The sequence below is a fragment of the Lissotriton helveticus genome, chromosome 9, assembly GCF_964261635.1.
Source record: "Lissotriton helveticus chromosome 9, aLisHel1.1, whole genome shotgun sequence".
Taxonomy (NCBI): domain Eukaryota; kingdom Metazoa; phylum Chordata; class Amphibia; order Caudata; family Salamandridae; genus Lissotriton; species Lissotriton helveticus.
Genome location: NC_136070.1, coordinates 1,077,468,181 through 1,077,485,806, shown reverse-complemented (window position 1 = coordinate 1,077,485,806; position 17,626 = coordinate 1,077,468,181). Strand labels below are relative to the sequence as shown.

The 17,626-nt window shown below is 46.8% G+C and overlaps 1 protein-coding gene across 2 annotated transcripts in view; it reads right to left on the bottom strand.

Moving 5' to 3' along the window:
* DNAH1 (dynein axonemal heavy chain 1) overlaps positions 1-17,626 on the bottom strand; it is a 1,443,760-nt gene that overhangs the window by 895,345 nt on the left and 530,789 nt on the right. The gene's annotated exons all lie outside the window — the stretch shown is intronic.

Here is a 17,626-nt window from a genome sequence, read left to right as displayed (position 1 = left end):
ACATTTCTTTAAAACAATACAGACCCAATTGCTCAGGCTGGTATGGGGTGCGCGGCGGCCGCAGATCCGATGGGCCACGCTGACTCTTCCCTTTGAGAAGGGCGGTTTTAATGCTCCGGACTTCTATGCACACTACCTCTGTGGACAGGCACAGTACGCGTACTTCTGGTTCCGTCCGCATGGATTTATCCCCCATGTGGCGGTAGAGGAGGGAGATGCGGCTCCCACGCCGTTCGAGAACATGGTTACGCATGTTCACAGGCAAACTCCCAGACCTGCAATTAACACAATTGATGTTACGGTTTCCGCGTGGCAGGAAATAGGTAAAAAGACAAAGACTGCCTCTATATGCCCCGGCTATGCCCATCGAGGGACACGCTGCTCTTTCAGTGGCAGGTGAACTCGGTCCGATCGCCTAGCTCCGGGAGGCAGGAATTTCCGCTATGGGAGACTTATACAAAGAAGGGACATACATTGCACACTCGGACCTGGACTATATCTCGAATCCCACCCCACTGTTTTTATACACATGTTACAGACTACGCAGGGCTGTCAGGGACCCGTGCTTCCCGGAGGAGCCAGCCGTGTCTAGGGCTTTGCAACTGGTCATGGTGGTTGCATCGCGGAAGCACTTGTTTGCGCGATTGTATAAGATGGTGCAGGAGGAAACAGTACTCCCGGAGGATAGGAGCCTGGGGAGGTGGAATAAGCTTTTAGATACGCAAATTACACTGCAGGAATGGGAACAGATCTGTGGGGTGACTGGAAAGCTATCGTCTAACTGTAACCTCCGTATCATTCACCTGAAATTCCTGCATCAGACGTATCACACCCCAAAGAAACTCCGAAGAATGGGGCTCAGAGACACTGACTGTTGCAGGCGGTGTGGGCAGGGGGAAGCGGATTTCCTTCATTTAGCCTGGCAGTGAAAGACTGTACACTTGTACTGGGTGGATGTGTTGGACATGATTTACACCATGACTGGGAGTAAACTGGAGTGTACGCCTCTGGTGTGTTTGTTGAGGTACGTGCCAGGTGCGAAGGGAATTTTGGGACTTTTGTAAGAATGTCGCTACTTTTGGCCAAAAGACGTGTTCTATTTACTTGGGATGGTCGTCATAGCCCATGTGCGTCACGTTGGCTAACGGACATGGTATATTGCGAAGAACAATTGGAGCTGTTTCAGGAGGAGCTGCCAGCCACCTCTCGACCAAAAGATATTTGGGCACCATTGCGAGAGTATCTGCTGGCACGCAGCGAACAAGCTGAGTAATCATCCGGACTAATGTGGGAGTTTATAGCATTGTGGGGGCCTAAGGTCTCGGACTAGACTTTCAGGTATATATGTCATATATTGCAGGATTGGGTGGGGGGAGGGGTATCTGTTTTGCTCTTAATTGACATCCTTGTACATCACGCTGTTGAATAGAAGATATGTATTGATGTATAATTTTGAAAATGATTAAATAAATTTTTTTTTTTAAGTAAAAACAAAAACAAAAAAACAATGAACCTCCAAAACTGTCGATGCTTGTGAGCCATTGGAAAAAGAAAGTATGTATCTCGAAGGTTGATGGAGCCGAGTGAATCACCTTTGTGTAATTTATGATACATTTTGTGTAATGCTAGTATCTGGAATTTCCTCGCCAAATACATTTATTGGCCATTTTGAGAGCAAGAATGAGTCTTAATTTCTTCTGGTCTTTTTTTTACAAGAAACTACCTGGAATATATCCCAGCTTTGATATTAGGGTGGAATAGGTTCCACTGCCTGCTTTTGTAAGAGGATGTGGACCTCCGCTCGTAAATGTGGTAGTTGGTATCTGGGTGGTTTCAGAGGTATGGACGGTGGCAGACTGGTGAACCTGAGACAATATCCATTGTGAACAATATTCAGAACCGAGGCGTCTTGTGTGATGTTTTTTCACTCTTCCAAAAAATGATGGATGCCTTCCCCTACCGGAGTGGGTAATGGAAGAGGGGGAAGGGAGGATTCAAGGTTTTGAACCTGATTGTTTACCTCCATGAGCAGGCAGCTGGCTTGATCTTCCTCAAGCCTGCTTTCTCTGGTAGGACTGGCAGGATCGATGGTAATGTTGTGACTGTTTACCAGTTTGTTGGTTGCCCTGTACCAACGAGGGGGTTGAACCCTCTGTGTAGAAAAACGGCGTTGGAATGTCCTTAAGGTTTTCTTTGGGTCTTTAGGTTTTTCTAAGCCGACGGCTTTCAAAGTCTCCATGTCTGCCATCAATCTTGCCATTTTGTCATCGGTGTGAGTGTCAGAGACAGTGTTACCAGAAAATGCCAGATTGAGAATTCTTTGTTATGATTCTGGCTTGAGAGAGGTAAGGTGAAGCCAAGAATGCTGTCGGAGAGCACACTGTGACAGAATTCGTGTGCCGCAATGTGTAGGAATCAGGCTCTGTATATACTATACTAAAGTAAGGTATAGTGTGCACAGAGTCCAGTGGATCCCTAGAAGCTTTACAGAGTCTAGAGTAGATAATGCAGTACTCTCGTTTGCGGTAGTGTGGTTGAGCAGTCTGGCTTAACAAAGGGCTGTGTTAAGCGTTTGTTGTACAGACTCAGGCAAGAAATGATTACTCACACTCAAAGACTACATCCAAGACCAATTGTTTTGTATATTACTTAGTTACTTTTATTTCAAGAACCAAGAGAAACTCCGCTGCAGGTAAGTTCCAGTTTAAAGTAGCAATACTCTTCAGACATAGTAGGACTGTCTTTGCAATAGCAATAACAATACTCTACAGTGATACTGAAAATACTTTATGGTGTCAATCAACAAAGCAGTAATTTAGCAATGCTCAAGATAGACAGTGCAAATATCAAGAAATGCAATACAATACTGTGAGAAGAGAACATTAAGCACATTTATAGGTAAGTACTCGACTTACACATCCAGTCTTCGGGGTTTTAGATCAAAACTGAACAAGGGTCAGATTAAGGAAGGTACTGCACCACCAGCGGCACTGGGACGGCCGGGTGCAGAGGTCACTGAGCCCAGTGTTAGTCAATGGAGACCGGTAGCACCCACAAGAGGTGCTGGTTTCAGGTAGGTACCCGCGGTTTCAGGGCACAGGACCCGGTGGTTAAGGCAAACACAGTGGGGCCTCAAGGGAGCACCAGGCATACATTACCAGCAGCACAGGGGCAGCCAGGTACAGTGTGGAAATTAGCATCAGCAGCCCAATGCAAGTGAATGGGGGGATCTCGGTCGCACAGAGAGGCTTCAGGCTCGGACCAGGATGCCGAACAAAGGTGGCAAACAGCTGGGCAGGTAAGCAAAAGTGTTGGTTGACAGCATCTTTTTTGTCCTTATTCTTCATTAGGTTGCAGAAATCTAAAGATCAAGGTTCAGGGGTTCCTAAATTTAGGGAAATACAAGTACTGGCAGACAGCAGCCAATGGGCTACTCACATTTGGGTGACTACACCCTTGGTATGCCCCTTCCCATTGGGGAGGGGCATCCCCTAAGCTGATTGGTTAAAACCCTTCCATCCAACATGGAGGATTCTTAAGGGGGGGGGTCACCTCGGACTGGGACACCTTACGGGTGGTCCTGGCAGAAAGGGGACACACCTCTCCAGCTTACTAATTTTCCTGCCGACCTTGCAGCCAAAAGTGGGCTTGGTCATAGAGGTGGGCATCTCCACTAGCTGGAGAGGCCCTGGCTGGCATAACAAAGGGCAGGAGGCCTTTGAGACTCACGACCCTGAATGCTGTTATTGCTTGGGGTAGTTGATGATCACCTCCACCCCAAGCAGGCTTTGTTCCTGACCTATGAGAGCACACGGGCCACCTCAGGGGGTCAGAAACATGTCTGAGTGTGGAAGGCTGGTGCAGACCAGTCAGCTATACACTAATTGGTCGTTTTTCAGGGCCATCTCTAGGATGCCCACTAAGTGCATTTTGTAATAACTCTAGCACTGGCAGGGGGGCGAGGATTGGCCGCTAAGCGGAATGGCTGCTTGAGACCGCAGCTCCGCTGGCCGAGCACTGAAATCCACCAAATATCCGACAAGAACGTGCTGCTGACCGGGCCCGTATCGACGAAAGAGGTGCAGGGGCAATCCGATTGCGTCTGGCGGGGCGTTTGAAGCTGTGCGGCGCCGCCCGCGGGAGGAATGCTTGAGTCTGCTTGAGCGCAGAGCTACGGCCTGTGACCTCTGCTGGAGCCGGGGCCTTGCATGACGGTCTGCCGCGGATCGGAGGGGTGGAGAGCCCGGCTGGGAGCGTGAGAGCTCCCGCTCCAGTTTAAATCAACTGCGAGGGAATTGCTGGGGTGCTGGGACCCATATCTGCAGGCACTAAAGAAGACGTGTGAGCTGACCGGGCAGTAGTTAACATCCCAGGTGAAAGTACAGTGCGGAGCTGCCCGTGAGGAGGGAGAGCGCGGAAAACGACTTGCGCTGGCTCCGTAAGTACTGCCTGGTGCGGGGCTGTGGAAAACGGCAAAGACGCGGGTGAATTGCAGCGCAAGAAGGCTCGGGGACACAGGAGTGACTGTTTGGGGGCAATCGTGCGCCATAGACACTGTGAAGTGGCGCAAGGACTCAGATCATCGGCCGCGATTTTGTGAGGCGGTGAGGCTCCTGCACTGGTCAACTAGGGCGGCTCTGTGATAGATGGTGGAAGAGGAGAACTGGAAGGAGTGATACCGATGAGGTGAACACTACAGTTAAGCGGCAGATCAGTCTGGCCGGTGGCGGTGCTGTGTGGTGCTCATAAAATTGGAGGTACTCGCAGCCCTAACGTGAGTGGCTTTGCCGGAATAACAGTAAATACGTATGAACTAGTGCACTGTTGTGCTGTTGGATGCAGCAGAAATTGCGATTGCAGGGGCATGTCATACAGGGGAAAGTCTGGGCCCTGCGATTGACTTGGATAGGACATTCCATACATTAGAGCGCACTGGTGTTCAGAGAGTGTCTTCCTGGGGGACACGAGGCGCTTCACTACTTGGCTCCAACTTAATGACGGAGGACATACACTCGAGGGTGGATTGTTGAGGAGCCCCTCGGGACCAATAGGCGCGGTGTATCTTTGTACTGGTAATGGTGGCTTTCTGTATATCAGGAACAGCGGGGAGGCCAGCTGTGTGAGTTTGCGCAACGGGCGCTGCGAGAGGACTTCTGGCGCTCCCACCGGCAGCGTGCATTGGAAGCCTGGATCATATCCCGTGCTTTGGCGCCTCGAGGGATGTGACTGCATACGGAGTGCACTAGGGAGTTCATACTGTAGTCCTTGATATATGTACAGTGCACCATGAGACGCGGAGGCTGCTGAGACTTGCGGTATTTGGTGTACTTGTGGAAGACGGTGCAAAACCATTGTCGATAACGGTGGGCAGACGGTGGTGAGGAGACCTGCGGAGAACCAAGTAGGAGGTTGGTGGCTGTGGGATAGACGAGCACCACCACGATGGGTAAACCGGAAACGAGGCAGCCCAAAATAACGTTCGATAGGAAGACGAACAGAGCACCGTACACAGAGGCTGCGGAACGTGAGGGGCCTAGAGACGGCGCCCAGGGACAATTGTCGGCGAAGGACAGTCATACGGTCCATGTTTCGGGAGCAGAAAACGACCTTGCAAGGGATCGATACCAAAATGGACACACTGGCAGACTGCATGGACCGTCTCACGCAACGGATGGACAAGCAAGAGGGGAGGGTCGGCGTGCTGGAAACTAGAGTGACTGAAACGGAGGAAAGCCAAACTGACGTGGAGAAGAAAATCAAAGGCATGGACAAGGTGCTGGCCTTGATTCAGCAGAAGAATGAGGATTTGGAGGCGAGGTTGAGGCGCAACAATATACGCATCACGGGTATTGCGGAGACGACGGACATTCGGAACATGGAAAAATACATTGAAGTTATGTTGACTGAATTGTTTGGCCCGGCGCTTTCTCCCATGTTCCTCATAGAAAGAGCTCACAGGACATTGGGTCCTCGTCCCAAACCTGGAGCGCCGGCCCGTCCCATCTTGGCCAGAGTTCTCAACTATAGGGATAGAGACACGGTACTTCGCCTTGCCAGAGAAAAGGGAGCGATACAGTACCGAGGCAATGATATCGCGCTATACCCAGACTTCACACTGCAGGTACAGGCGGGCCGCAGGGAATTCATACCAGCAAAGAAGATCTTCCAACAAACGGGTAAGAAATATGCTCTGATCTACCCGGCGAAGCTTAGGGTCCAAGACCCGGGCAGACCCACCTTTTTTGTGAACGCAAAAGCGGTGCTCAATTATGCTAAACAACTGGTGAAGGACCAGCGACAGCAGAAGACGTCGGAGGAGGGCTACGCAGAGGAGAGACTGAGTGACATTGAGTGACCTGCTGGCTGCAATCGCCTGATTAGTATGTGGACGGTAAATGCTGCCCCTCCTGCGGATGACTGAAGCACACAGTTGGTAAGACATTTTGTGCGATAATCTCTAGGAGTGCCCAAACTGACTGTGGTTTCAAGAGGAGTAATAGGCCTGCTCGAGCTGATCTATATACTGTTGGGCCATGGGTTGGCATGCATGAGTTTGCAGCTCGGCCACCCGGTCAAAAGTACAGGGGGAGGATGGAGGCCAACCTGCACGCCCCGAGGGATGAATCCCATAGACTGGACACTGTTCTGGTTGATTGTATTGTCTAAGGTAGAGGGGGGGTGGATACCACAATCTATTTGGGGGGTTGGTGTGGGTGGAGGGGGCATGGAGTGGTAGCGAGACGATGGGGGGTGGAGGGTTCTGGGTGGGTACTGCAAGACCCGATTGGGGGGTTGGAGTGGGAGGGGGGCGAGTTGGGGAGTTGGGACTGATCGTTTGCCGTATGTGCCTTCAGACTGTACTAATGTCTTTTGTTTGCGTAACTGGATTACTGCCGACTAGTTCTTATACATGGAGAACAGTGCTCACTGTGTTGATTTATTGCCTTTGTATCACCGTGCCCATGGAATCGTTGTTCTGGGGTGGAGATTTGCTGGGGGATATCTGTTTGAGTGAGCGGTACTGACTGTGAAGGGCATTAACTGTCTTTCTTGGAACATATGTGGTTTGAATGATCGCAGGATGGCGCGACTAATACACTCCTATTTAATGAGACATGAAGTTGATATTTGCCTACTGCATGAAACACATTTGGCGGCTGCTAACACAAACATGCTCAAACATTATAGATGGGGAGTGAAGGTTGAAGCCCCATATTCCAATTCTGCCAGAGGGGTGGCCATATTGCTCCGGAAGGGGTTGCAGTGGACGACAACTGCCTCTTACAGGGATATGGAGGGAAGATACGTACTCTTGCTGGGAATGTTGTGCAATGATCCGGTGTTGATTGTGAATTTATATGGGCCGAATGTGGATAGTCCACCAGATATGGCAGCGAATCCAGTCATATGGGCAGGTGGCGATCTTATGGGGGAGATATTAATGTGGCCCTATCCTCTGTCGCTGATGGACATGGGGCGACTCGGGAGCACCACCCTAGAGCGGCAGCGATGTTAAAAGAGATAATGGCGGATGAGTGCCTGGTTGACACATGGAGGGTATTACATCCAGATGACAGGGAGGGCACATGTGCGACGCCACACAGAGGTGCATGGTCGAGGATTGATTACTGGCTCTTGTCTGGAAACCTACATTCCCAAGTGGTCAAGGCCGCTCACTTGCCTAGGACCTTTTCGGATCATGCCCCAGTGCTATTGCAACTATTGATCCCTCCACAGTATGTTAGGCCTTATAGCTGGAGGTTTCCCTCGGGGCCCTGTTGGATCAGGTGTTTAGGGAGGAACTTCAAGAGAAACTGAATGAATATTTTGAGCTAAATGAGGGTTCAGTGGAGTCCCCGGGAACGTTATGGGAGGCATTTAAGGTGGTAACCAGGGGCAACTGCATGGCACTAAAATCGGGTGTGTTGAAGTCTATAAGGGACACGCTGGTGAAACTTGAAATTGAAATCGCTGGGTTGGAGAAAGATTGCAGGGAACGACCTACGAATTGAACACAGGCAGCATTGAGGTCAAAACGAACGGCATTCCAGGAGGAGGCGGTGAGGGAAACAGCATACCTAAATAAATATGCACAGGCCAGGAGATATGGGGCGGGCGATAGAGCGTGGAAAACACTTGCATCCTTAATTCGTGCTCCAAGAGGTGCGGAGTATATTACAGAACTAAAAAGGGAGGACGGAGAAATAGCGAGGACACCACAAGACATACTTCGCACAATGACAGACTTCTATCAGGTCCTTTCCACTTCATGCACGGATCCAGAAGAGAGAGACATAACAGACTATTCGGACACTGTAGCACTAGCATGGTTCAATGATGGGGCACGACAATATATGGATCTTCCCATTACTGTGGAGGATGTGAAATTGGTCATAGCTGGTATGTCGGCTGATAAGGCTCCGGGTTCGGATGGCCTAACAGCAGCCTTTTATAAAGACTATGTGGATATAGTCGCTCCTCGACTGCATAAGGTATATTTAGAGGCTATGGACACGGGAATGCTGCCGCCTACACTCAGGGAGGCCACAAAAATAACTTTATTGAAACCTGATAAGGATCCGACTAGTCCGGAGTCTTATCGCCCCCTCTCGTTGATCAATTTAGATGCAAAAATCTATGCGAAGTTATTGCCGGATAGACTAAAGCCTATGCTACCGCAGATAGCCTTGTCGGATCAGTTCAGATTTGTTCCGGGCCGTGCTACCTCCCACAATCTTAGAACCCTGTTTGGACTACTCCATTACCTAGACCCGGGTGTACAGGCTGCTGCTGCCCTGCTGGATGCAACGAAAGCGTTTGATTCACTCGAGTGGAAATTCCTCTTTGCCTTATTTAATAGAATGGGGTTTAGCCAATCCCTTGATAGAGCAAGATTTCGCATCGCGACTTGCTCGATTCATGAACCTCGAAACCGTTGTAACCTCGTAACGAATTGTATGTTTTACTAAAATCTTTTATTTCCGATATATATGTATGATGGAGAAGCTTGCTTATGTGTTTTACTAATATGATTAATCTGTGTTTCTAAAATGGCCGCTGCTTGACTTTCCTCTTCTGCGCATGCGTCAGTCACACTCACGTGACTTCGCGTAGAGATAGTTTTGGAGGGAAAGGGTGCGCATGCGCAATAAGCAATAAGATGGCTATAACGTGGTGAAGCTTTGTGCTGCTGCTCTTGTGAAATTGTTTGTTGCACTTACCAATAATGCATAGTATATTTTTATAATGATGAACCTAAAATGTGAAATCATGACCTGTAATACATTCATTTATTTTTATGTACTAATTTGTTTTCGCTTACTTTTCATGTATCCTTGGCAATGAGGGGTGATGGGGGCTTGGGAGTCCATCTTGGAGGGTACTTCTGCGCAGAATCAATCGATGGTGAAGATGGCATTGAAACCAAGCCAAAGAAGGTTGTTGGCAGAGCCTGCATGAGAACATGCACCTTCACCCAGCCAGAAGCATCTAGATTGTATTATATTGTAACACATTGTATTCTTTTGCATTGTATTCCGTGCGACTTCTCGTGGGAACCCCAAATCTTGCTAGGCGGCACCTTAGGATGCAAATTAGGCCTTAGAATAGTCTGTTCTGATTGGTGTGTTAACCAAAGCCTACCTTAGGACCAATCCAAATTGGGGATTCTGACACTTTGCAACATTTGGGGGGTGGTACCCTGTCCCAAAACAGTATACCTAGCCTAGGTTTAGCTAGAGAATTTGTCCGACTTGTCTGAATAGCTGACCTGTCACTGACCCAACGCACTCAATAGGTGACTTGATACAGAGGTGCTGCGGAGCTCTCTGTCCGAAATCTGACCATAGACTCTGAAGGTTTTACTGAACCTTAAGTGCTGGCGGAGCACTTTTTCTGGGAATTCGCTGACCCAATCGGGGTCCTGATCGATAGCTGCAGAGAGGGTGGAGCGCAGGCGTTGCTTCCAAACTGCGGGTGCTGGTCGTATCCTGGTGGTCCTGTCCTGATCCGAATCTGGGTTTCCTGTCCTGTCCTGGGGTGTCCATTCTGCACCTGCTGTCCTACTGAGGGTTATCCTTCCTTGAGGGTTTTCCTGTCCTTAACTGACCCGTGGCCAGGGTTGGTTTTCACACCAGTCTAGGTAAATATTGCTCTGAAATTCTTAAAACTGCACCTTTCTATTTTTTCTGTCTTTGCTTCAATAAAGACATACCTTTGCACGTGATAATTTTCCATGCTTTCTCCTGCAACCATTGCATTTCATAAAGTCATTTGCATTTGATTTCATAGCGTGTTCCTATGTTACCCTACCTTTTAGAGATCATTTTCTGTATTGCAGTTTGCAACTTCCTGATATGGTCTTGGTTTTTTCTCTCGAAAACTGACTAAGTAACTCAGATTTATAGCGTGTTCATCTTGCCCCTTATCTTAGTTTTCCTCTCACTTAGCGGGTTCCCTGTCGCACTAGTATTCTATTGATAAAGCTGTATGACTGCCCTTTATTTGAATTTAAGATAAACTTTTCAAAACTTCCAGTTGTCCGTGGTCATTTCATAAAATAAAGTATAAAAGTTGGGTTTGTATTTTGCTGCCTTTCCTTTTACAGCTAGCTCCCTGACCCATCGTGGTCATAGGTACCCATAACGGTGGATGGTAAGTTGGGTACACTGAAAATAAATCGAAAAGGAACTCACAATTATTGGTAGTAGATTGCGTGGTCACCTGATCAATGTATATGATAAAGTAAAGTATATGGGCCCGAAGCCAGAAGTGGCGAAATTATTGGTCGGGTGACCCGCGATCTCTAGCAGTAATTTTCTGGTAGCGAAGAGGATGGTTAGGGAATAGTTAAAGGTTAGGTAGGACTAGTTAGTCTAGCTAAGTCGGATGCTGCTATAAGAGTAGGCGCTTCAAGAGAATTGATCACTCGTTTGAAAATTGTTTACTTTGAAAAATTATGAAATGTTTTAAAATTGTTATTCTTCTTATCATACTGTTATATGTATTAATCCATTCGTACGTAAAACGTCTTGCATGTTGTTAAGAATCCCCGGGGAATTGAATAGCGAGTGGTGAATAGAATCCACTTGCTTTGAGGTCATTTGCTCTAAGGAAGGTTGGTGCAGGTTAGGCAGAACTGGAAGCACTAACTAGGGTTTTTTTTCTGAATGTATGATTGAATAAATGTTAGTAACGAGGTTCATTGGCAAAATTCCTACTGTGGCATAACCTAGTGAGGGTCGCACCGGAAGAGTAGCAGGTTCATCGGAGCTCGAGTGAAAGCAAAGGGGTTCGCTAGGGAAACCTTAGTCTCAGCTATATCCCGGAGAAGTGGATGAGTCTAGGGGAGTAACAGGTTCTCCAATGCTAGTGTGAAGGGTAGGCAGAAGAGATCTACCCGTAGTGAGTGAAAAGTAAATGGAAGTAGTTTACTTGCAGCGAAACAAATTCTTTCCTGTCTAGACACTTGAGCACGGTGGCGAATGTGTATTCGTTGTAAAATAACCAAGCACTAAGCACTTTAAAAGGAAAGAAAGTTTCCGTTACCTTGTGAAGGAGGGAGTCAGTCGCGAAGCGGCTCTGACGTCACTCCGTGCCGCGCTGGGATTGGTAGACACAGCGGGCTGCTAGCGTAGCTGGAATTGTAAAGGAGGGGCGAGCGCCGGAGCGTGGGAACTGTCTCACGAAAGGGCCGCGCACCCATTGGTCGAGATTATTTGAACTCGTGCATTTCATTGGTCGCACGAAAATAAAAGACGCACTCGGATTGGAAGTGATTTTGTAAACAAAATCACTCGTAAAATCGTATGTGGCATTCGTATAGACCGCATACCAGACCTGATCCACGTTATATGGGATTTGAGAACGATCAGTGGAAAGGAGTTAAAAACGACATTATGTACGGAACTAAGAGAAAAGTATCTCTTGTAAATAAGGTGAAGAATTATTTCAAAAAGGACAAGCCGATTAAAACTAGAGAAGGTGTTGTCATACCGCAACCCAACACTCCCGCATCTTTCATGATGTTCGTTAAAGGGTACAACACATGTGTATGGTTGGAGAATTGGGTGAAATACACGAAAGATGACGGAGTATTGGCTTTTCCGTTAGATGGAACATTTAACAGCAGAATTCTATTTAATTTGAGAACCCGAATGAATGATTTGCATCCCAGACCTAGATTAACGCAGTATGAAGCGCTAGAGGAATGGGAAATCGAGGCTTTCGAAAGAGATAAGCCACGGATGGATAAAGGGTTAACTAAATTTTATCCAAAGTTGAAGCAGGAAGCACGAGCTAAAAAGATGAAACAGTGGAGGCAGAATATGATAGTGGAGGGATTGTTTCCCATGATGCCAGCAGATGATCCTTCTGGGGGACAGAAACGGTTGGAAAAATCTAAACATTGGGTACCCATTGGAGAGTCGGATGATGAATTATTAGATGACCTATGTACAAGAAGTCCGCCTCCTTATAATGAGGGACATCGACCTTCCAGTACAGGAGATATTTCCCGAAGACTTCCTCCTCAGGAAGAAGTTAGGTCCGCAAGTGTAGGAGGGGGTTACCACATTCCTCCCTATACCGAGAGTCTAGGACCAGTGGATACAAGAAACATTTACCCCAGGATGTCAGCTAGTGGGGAGACAGGATATTCCCGTGAAGGAGATTTTTGTTCTCGACCTCCCTACGGAGGCGAGATGAGACCCTCAAGTTCAGGAATGCCGTTATTACAGTCACAGTATGAGGAAGAAAGAAGATCCCTAGGTACAGGAAGTTTATCCCCAAGACCAAATTATGGTGAAGGACCTAGTGAGACTCATCCTACTGCCCCAAGTTATGCTCCCACACTAACCCCGCAGGTGTTACATGACAAATCCATAGAGAGATTACTGGAAGAAAAGGAGCGGGAGGTTCTAGCAAAACAGAGAGCTGAGATCGTTCAGAAAATGACCCAGTTAAATACCAGTCCTGAAGCATTGACAATCCCAGTAACAATCGGACCCGTAGTTTCATTGTACGGGGATCGGCATGAAAGTCCAAAACCTCCAGTCATTACTCCCGTAATAGCACAGCCCAGACCAGAACCCTTAATTGTAGATGAACAGACGAGTGAGTGTGAATCTGAAGTCTCACTGATGGATCTGCCCATTAGAAATACAGGGAAGAGAATGCAGAAAAGACATAATCCTTTCAATGCAAGGGAGATTCAAATGGAATCGACTTCGGGTACTAGAAGTGTCACTTTGGTCACACCTGAAGAAATTGAAAGATGGAGTCAAGAATTAGAGAAACAAACTTTGCAAACGAAACCTTTAGACCTCTACAAACTGAGAGTAGAAATAGAAGAATTAATGGCAGGAAACGTAGGATTAGACAGATTAAATACCTACTCTGAAGAAGAGCTGTTGTTTATGTGCAAAAGTCTTACCCGCAATGTCCGAGTACTTCATGAAAAATTGACCGATACTGCTGCTAGTATGGGAATAGACATTTCAAAATCGAAACCCTTGCAGAAACCATACCGAGCAGAATTTTCAGACAAAGATTTGGAAAACCTGAATGTGTCAGGGGAAAAGGCACAGGTCAAAGAACTATTGACAGTGTTGCAGAAATGGGGAGACGTGGAAAAATGGAAAGCCAGATGGGCTAGGAAGAAAGATGAGGCCAGGTCTAGGCAGGTAACTCCCGAATTCGCTCTAAGAGAAGCTGAAAAGCCAGAACAGTTATGCCCTATGCGTGAAGTACCAGGGGGAAGATATGTACATGTCCCATGGTCCCGTCAGGATATTGTGTCCTTCACAAATGACTTCCCAAAATTACGAGAAAAACCGGTCGACTGGTACCGGCAGGTAGAGGGATTTGTAAAAGTGCAGAAATGCCTATGGAAAGACCTGGATGGGTTCTTCGACATAGTGGTCCCTGTAGATCTGTGGACTGAGTGTAAAATAGCCATCGCTTGGCCTAGTGAGGAATACCCGAGGGATGACAAAACAGGGGAACCATCGAAGGAAGTGATGAGGAAGTATGAACAAGTAATTCAACATTTGAAAATAAAAGTACTTGCAAAGGAAACTGATTGGACCAAGATAGATAGAACCACGCAGGAAAGGGACGAGACTGTGCATTCCTTTTATGAAAGGCTGTTGCAGGTATTTAAAACATACAGTGGTATAGATAACATCGAGATGAAGGACATGACCCATTTCATTTACAGGTTTGTAAACGGTTTAAGACCCGAAATTTGTCAGTGGATAAAGGATAATAAAATCTGTTGGCATACCAAAAAGATAGATGAGGTCCTACGGTACGCAAAGTACTGTGAGGACGAAATGGCAGAAAAGAAAAAGGCCCTGAAGGAGAAAGTGATGTGGGCTCAAGTAAAGCTCGCAGAACAACAGGAAAAGCAGCTGAGTAAATTAAATAAAGTTGCTCAGAACCAAGGTCCTGGGGGAGGGAATGGAGGAAAGCCCCGACCTAAAATGAGTAGAGAGGAAGCCAAAAAGAAATTTCCTTGCCATCAGTGCGGAGAAATTGGACATTGGCGAGACGAGTGTCCGTATTTACAAGTTGATAATGCCCAAACACCTGATTTAATTCCACAGACGCAGAATGAAAAGCAAAGAAAGACCCAGCAACAGGTAAAAACGATTCAAGTGCCTCGAGCGCCAAAGCCTATATTTAAAGGGAAGTCACCACAGGGTGATGATGTAGAAGTCTGGGGAGGCAATGAGGATAGAAATACAGCAACTTCGCAGTATTTGTTAAACGACACCTTTTTCTGTGATGACCAATACTGACGGGGCCTGAGAGGGGAGGACGAGGAGTGCGTACTTGGCGCCTCTTTGCCGGTAGACCAGTCAGGGCCATACATTGAAGGAAAGGTTGATGGAAATGATGTCACCTTTCTATTGGACACTGGTGCTACCCGTTCTACTGTGAGAACAGTGGACGTTCCAAACCTACCCCTCTCGGGAGAAGCAATCCAAGTAGTAGGAGTATCTAATCAATTAATTAGTACACCTGTTACCGAACCCATGGAGATCTCAATTGGAAACTTTAAACAAATGCACAGATTTGTTGTCTGTGATACCAGTCCGGTAAATTTACTGGGACGTGATTTGCTGTGCAAAATGAATTGTACCATCTTTTGCACACCAAAGGGCGTCGAAATTCAAACCCCAGATGAAGACGGTATCTACAAGCTAATGTTAATTAGACCTGACTCAGAAATAAAACGAATGACTATACAGGATTTACCTGAAGAACTCCAGCAGACAGTGAAGTCAGAAGTATGGGACTTTACTGGAAAGGATGTAGGATTAATGAAAAATATAGATCCAATACAGATAACAATGAAAGAAAATGCAGTTTACCCTAACACTAAGCCTTACAAAATGAGTGCCGAAGTGAGAGCAGGTGTTGCTATTGAAATACAGAAATTGCTAGAAGCAAACATCATACAGGAAGTAATGAGTAGCCCGTGTAATTCACCCATTATGGGCATTAAGAAGTCTAGTGGCAAGTACAGAGTAGTGCAGGACCTGAGAAAGGTAAACAAAATTGTGGTTCCTTGCTGTCCCATTGTCCCAAACCCAGCAGTCATCCTGTATCAGATTCCCTGGGATGCTGAATGGTTCACTGTGATAGACCTATGTCATGCTTTCTTTTCGATCCCATTGCATCCAGATAGCAAATTTCTTTTCTCATTTGCTTTCAACAGTAACGTGTATGTCTGGAACAGGGTCCCCCAGGGGTACACAGAAAGCCCCTCTATCTTTAATCAGATCTTGAAAAAATGCCTTGAAACTTTAGTCTTACCTGGAAAATCTGTTTTGGTACAGTACATTGACGACCTATTGGTGGCGTCTAAAAGCCATAGGGATTGCGTGGTTGACACCATTGCCCTACTGAATCACCTGAGTGAAAAGGGACATAAAGTGGCCCCTGAAAAATTACAGTTCTGTTCGAAATCAGTGAAATATCTGGGACACCAGATAGAAAAAGGTATCAGAAAAGTCACCTCAGAGAGAGTCAGAATAATTCAAAATATACAGTTACCCCGTACTCAGAAAGAAATCAGAATGTTCCTCGGAGTTGTAGGTTATTGCAGGCAATGGATTGTGGGATTTGCAGTTCTTGCAAAGCCTTTGATACAAATGACAAAGAAAGGAGCAAAGGACCCAGTTGAATGGAATGACGAGAGCCTAACAGTTTTCACACCGTTGCGAAATTGCCTGTGTACAGCCCCTGCTTTAGGAATGCCTGACTACTCCAAGGAGTTTGGCTTATTCTGTGACACTCGTGACAATTGTGCATTGTCAGTCCTGACTCAGGAGCATGGGTTGACCAGAAGGCCTGTGGCATATTTTTCTGCCACTTTGGATCCAGTGGCTGCTGGATTACCTGGATGTCTGAAAGCAGTAGCTGCAACTTGCACCAGTTTAGAACAAAGTGAGTCTATCATTATGGGACATCCTGTAACTGTATATGTTCCACATGCAGTTGTGATACTATTGACTCGTACAAAAACTCAGTATCTCACCCCTAGTCGGCTGACTAAATATGAGAGGATTCTCATGGGGGCTGCAAATATAGTTATTACCCGATGTAACATTTTAAACCCTGCCACTCTACTCCCTGACTCAATGGTAATGGAAGAGAAGGGAGATAATGAGCATGACTGCATTAACCTGACAGAGTTCAGTACCAAACCTCGCCCAGACATTAAAGAAACTCCTTTGCCTGTGCATGATGTGGAATGGTTCATGGATGGTTCCTGCCTAAGACATGAACTAGGAGGCCTAAGTGCTGCCTACGCTGTGGTCACGTTAAGCAAAATTGAAGAAGCATCTTATCTATTTGGAGTAAAGTCTGCACAAGTAGCCGAATTGATCGCCCTGATAAGAGCTTGCAAATTGGGAAAAGACAAAATAGTAACAGTGTATACTGATAGTCAGTACTGTTACGGGGTTGTGCATGACTTTGGCCAATTATGGCTACAAAGAGAATTCCTGACTTCCTCAGGTACCCCCATTCGGAATGGAAAAGTTGTCCAAGACCTTTTAGAAGCAATCCAATTACCAAAAGAATTGGCAGTGGTCAAATGTGTTGCTCATAAGAAGGGCCTTGACCCTGTATCATTGGGAAATGATTTCGCTGATCGGGTGGCAAAACAATGTGCTATGGATCGACTGAGAATAAATCCCAATCAGGGTGGGGTTGGAAACAGCTGCCAACTTAGAATGTTTGAAGAAGTGCCTACTTGGGATGAAGTGAGAGAATGGCAGCATGTGACGCCCTGGGAAGAGAAAGAGAAATGGAAAGAACAAGGTTGTAAACCGAGACGTGAGGATGGTGTCATGGTGGGCCCAAATGGTATGCCTGTGTTACCAAGACACCTGCTTGCCCCAATGGCTCGATTGATACATGAGGGATCACACATTGGGAGGGACGCCATGGTTCTGGTATTTCAACAGACTTGGTACAACAAGAAATTCAGGAAGGTAGCAGAGTCCCTTTGCCAGAGGTGCTTGACATGTCAGCAGTTCAACGCTGGCAAGAAAACAGAAGTTGAACTGATGAAAATTGGGAGATCAGGGGGTCCCTTTGTGAGAATACAAAT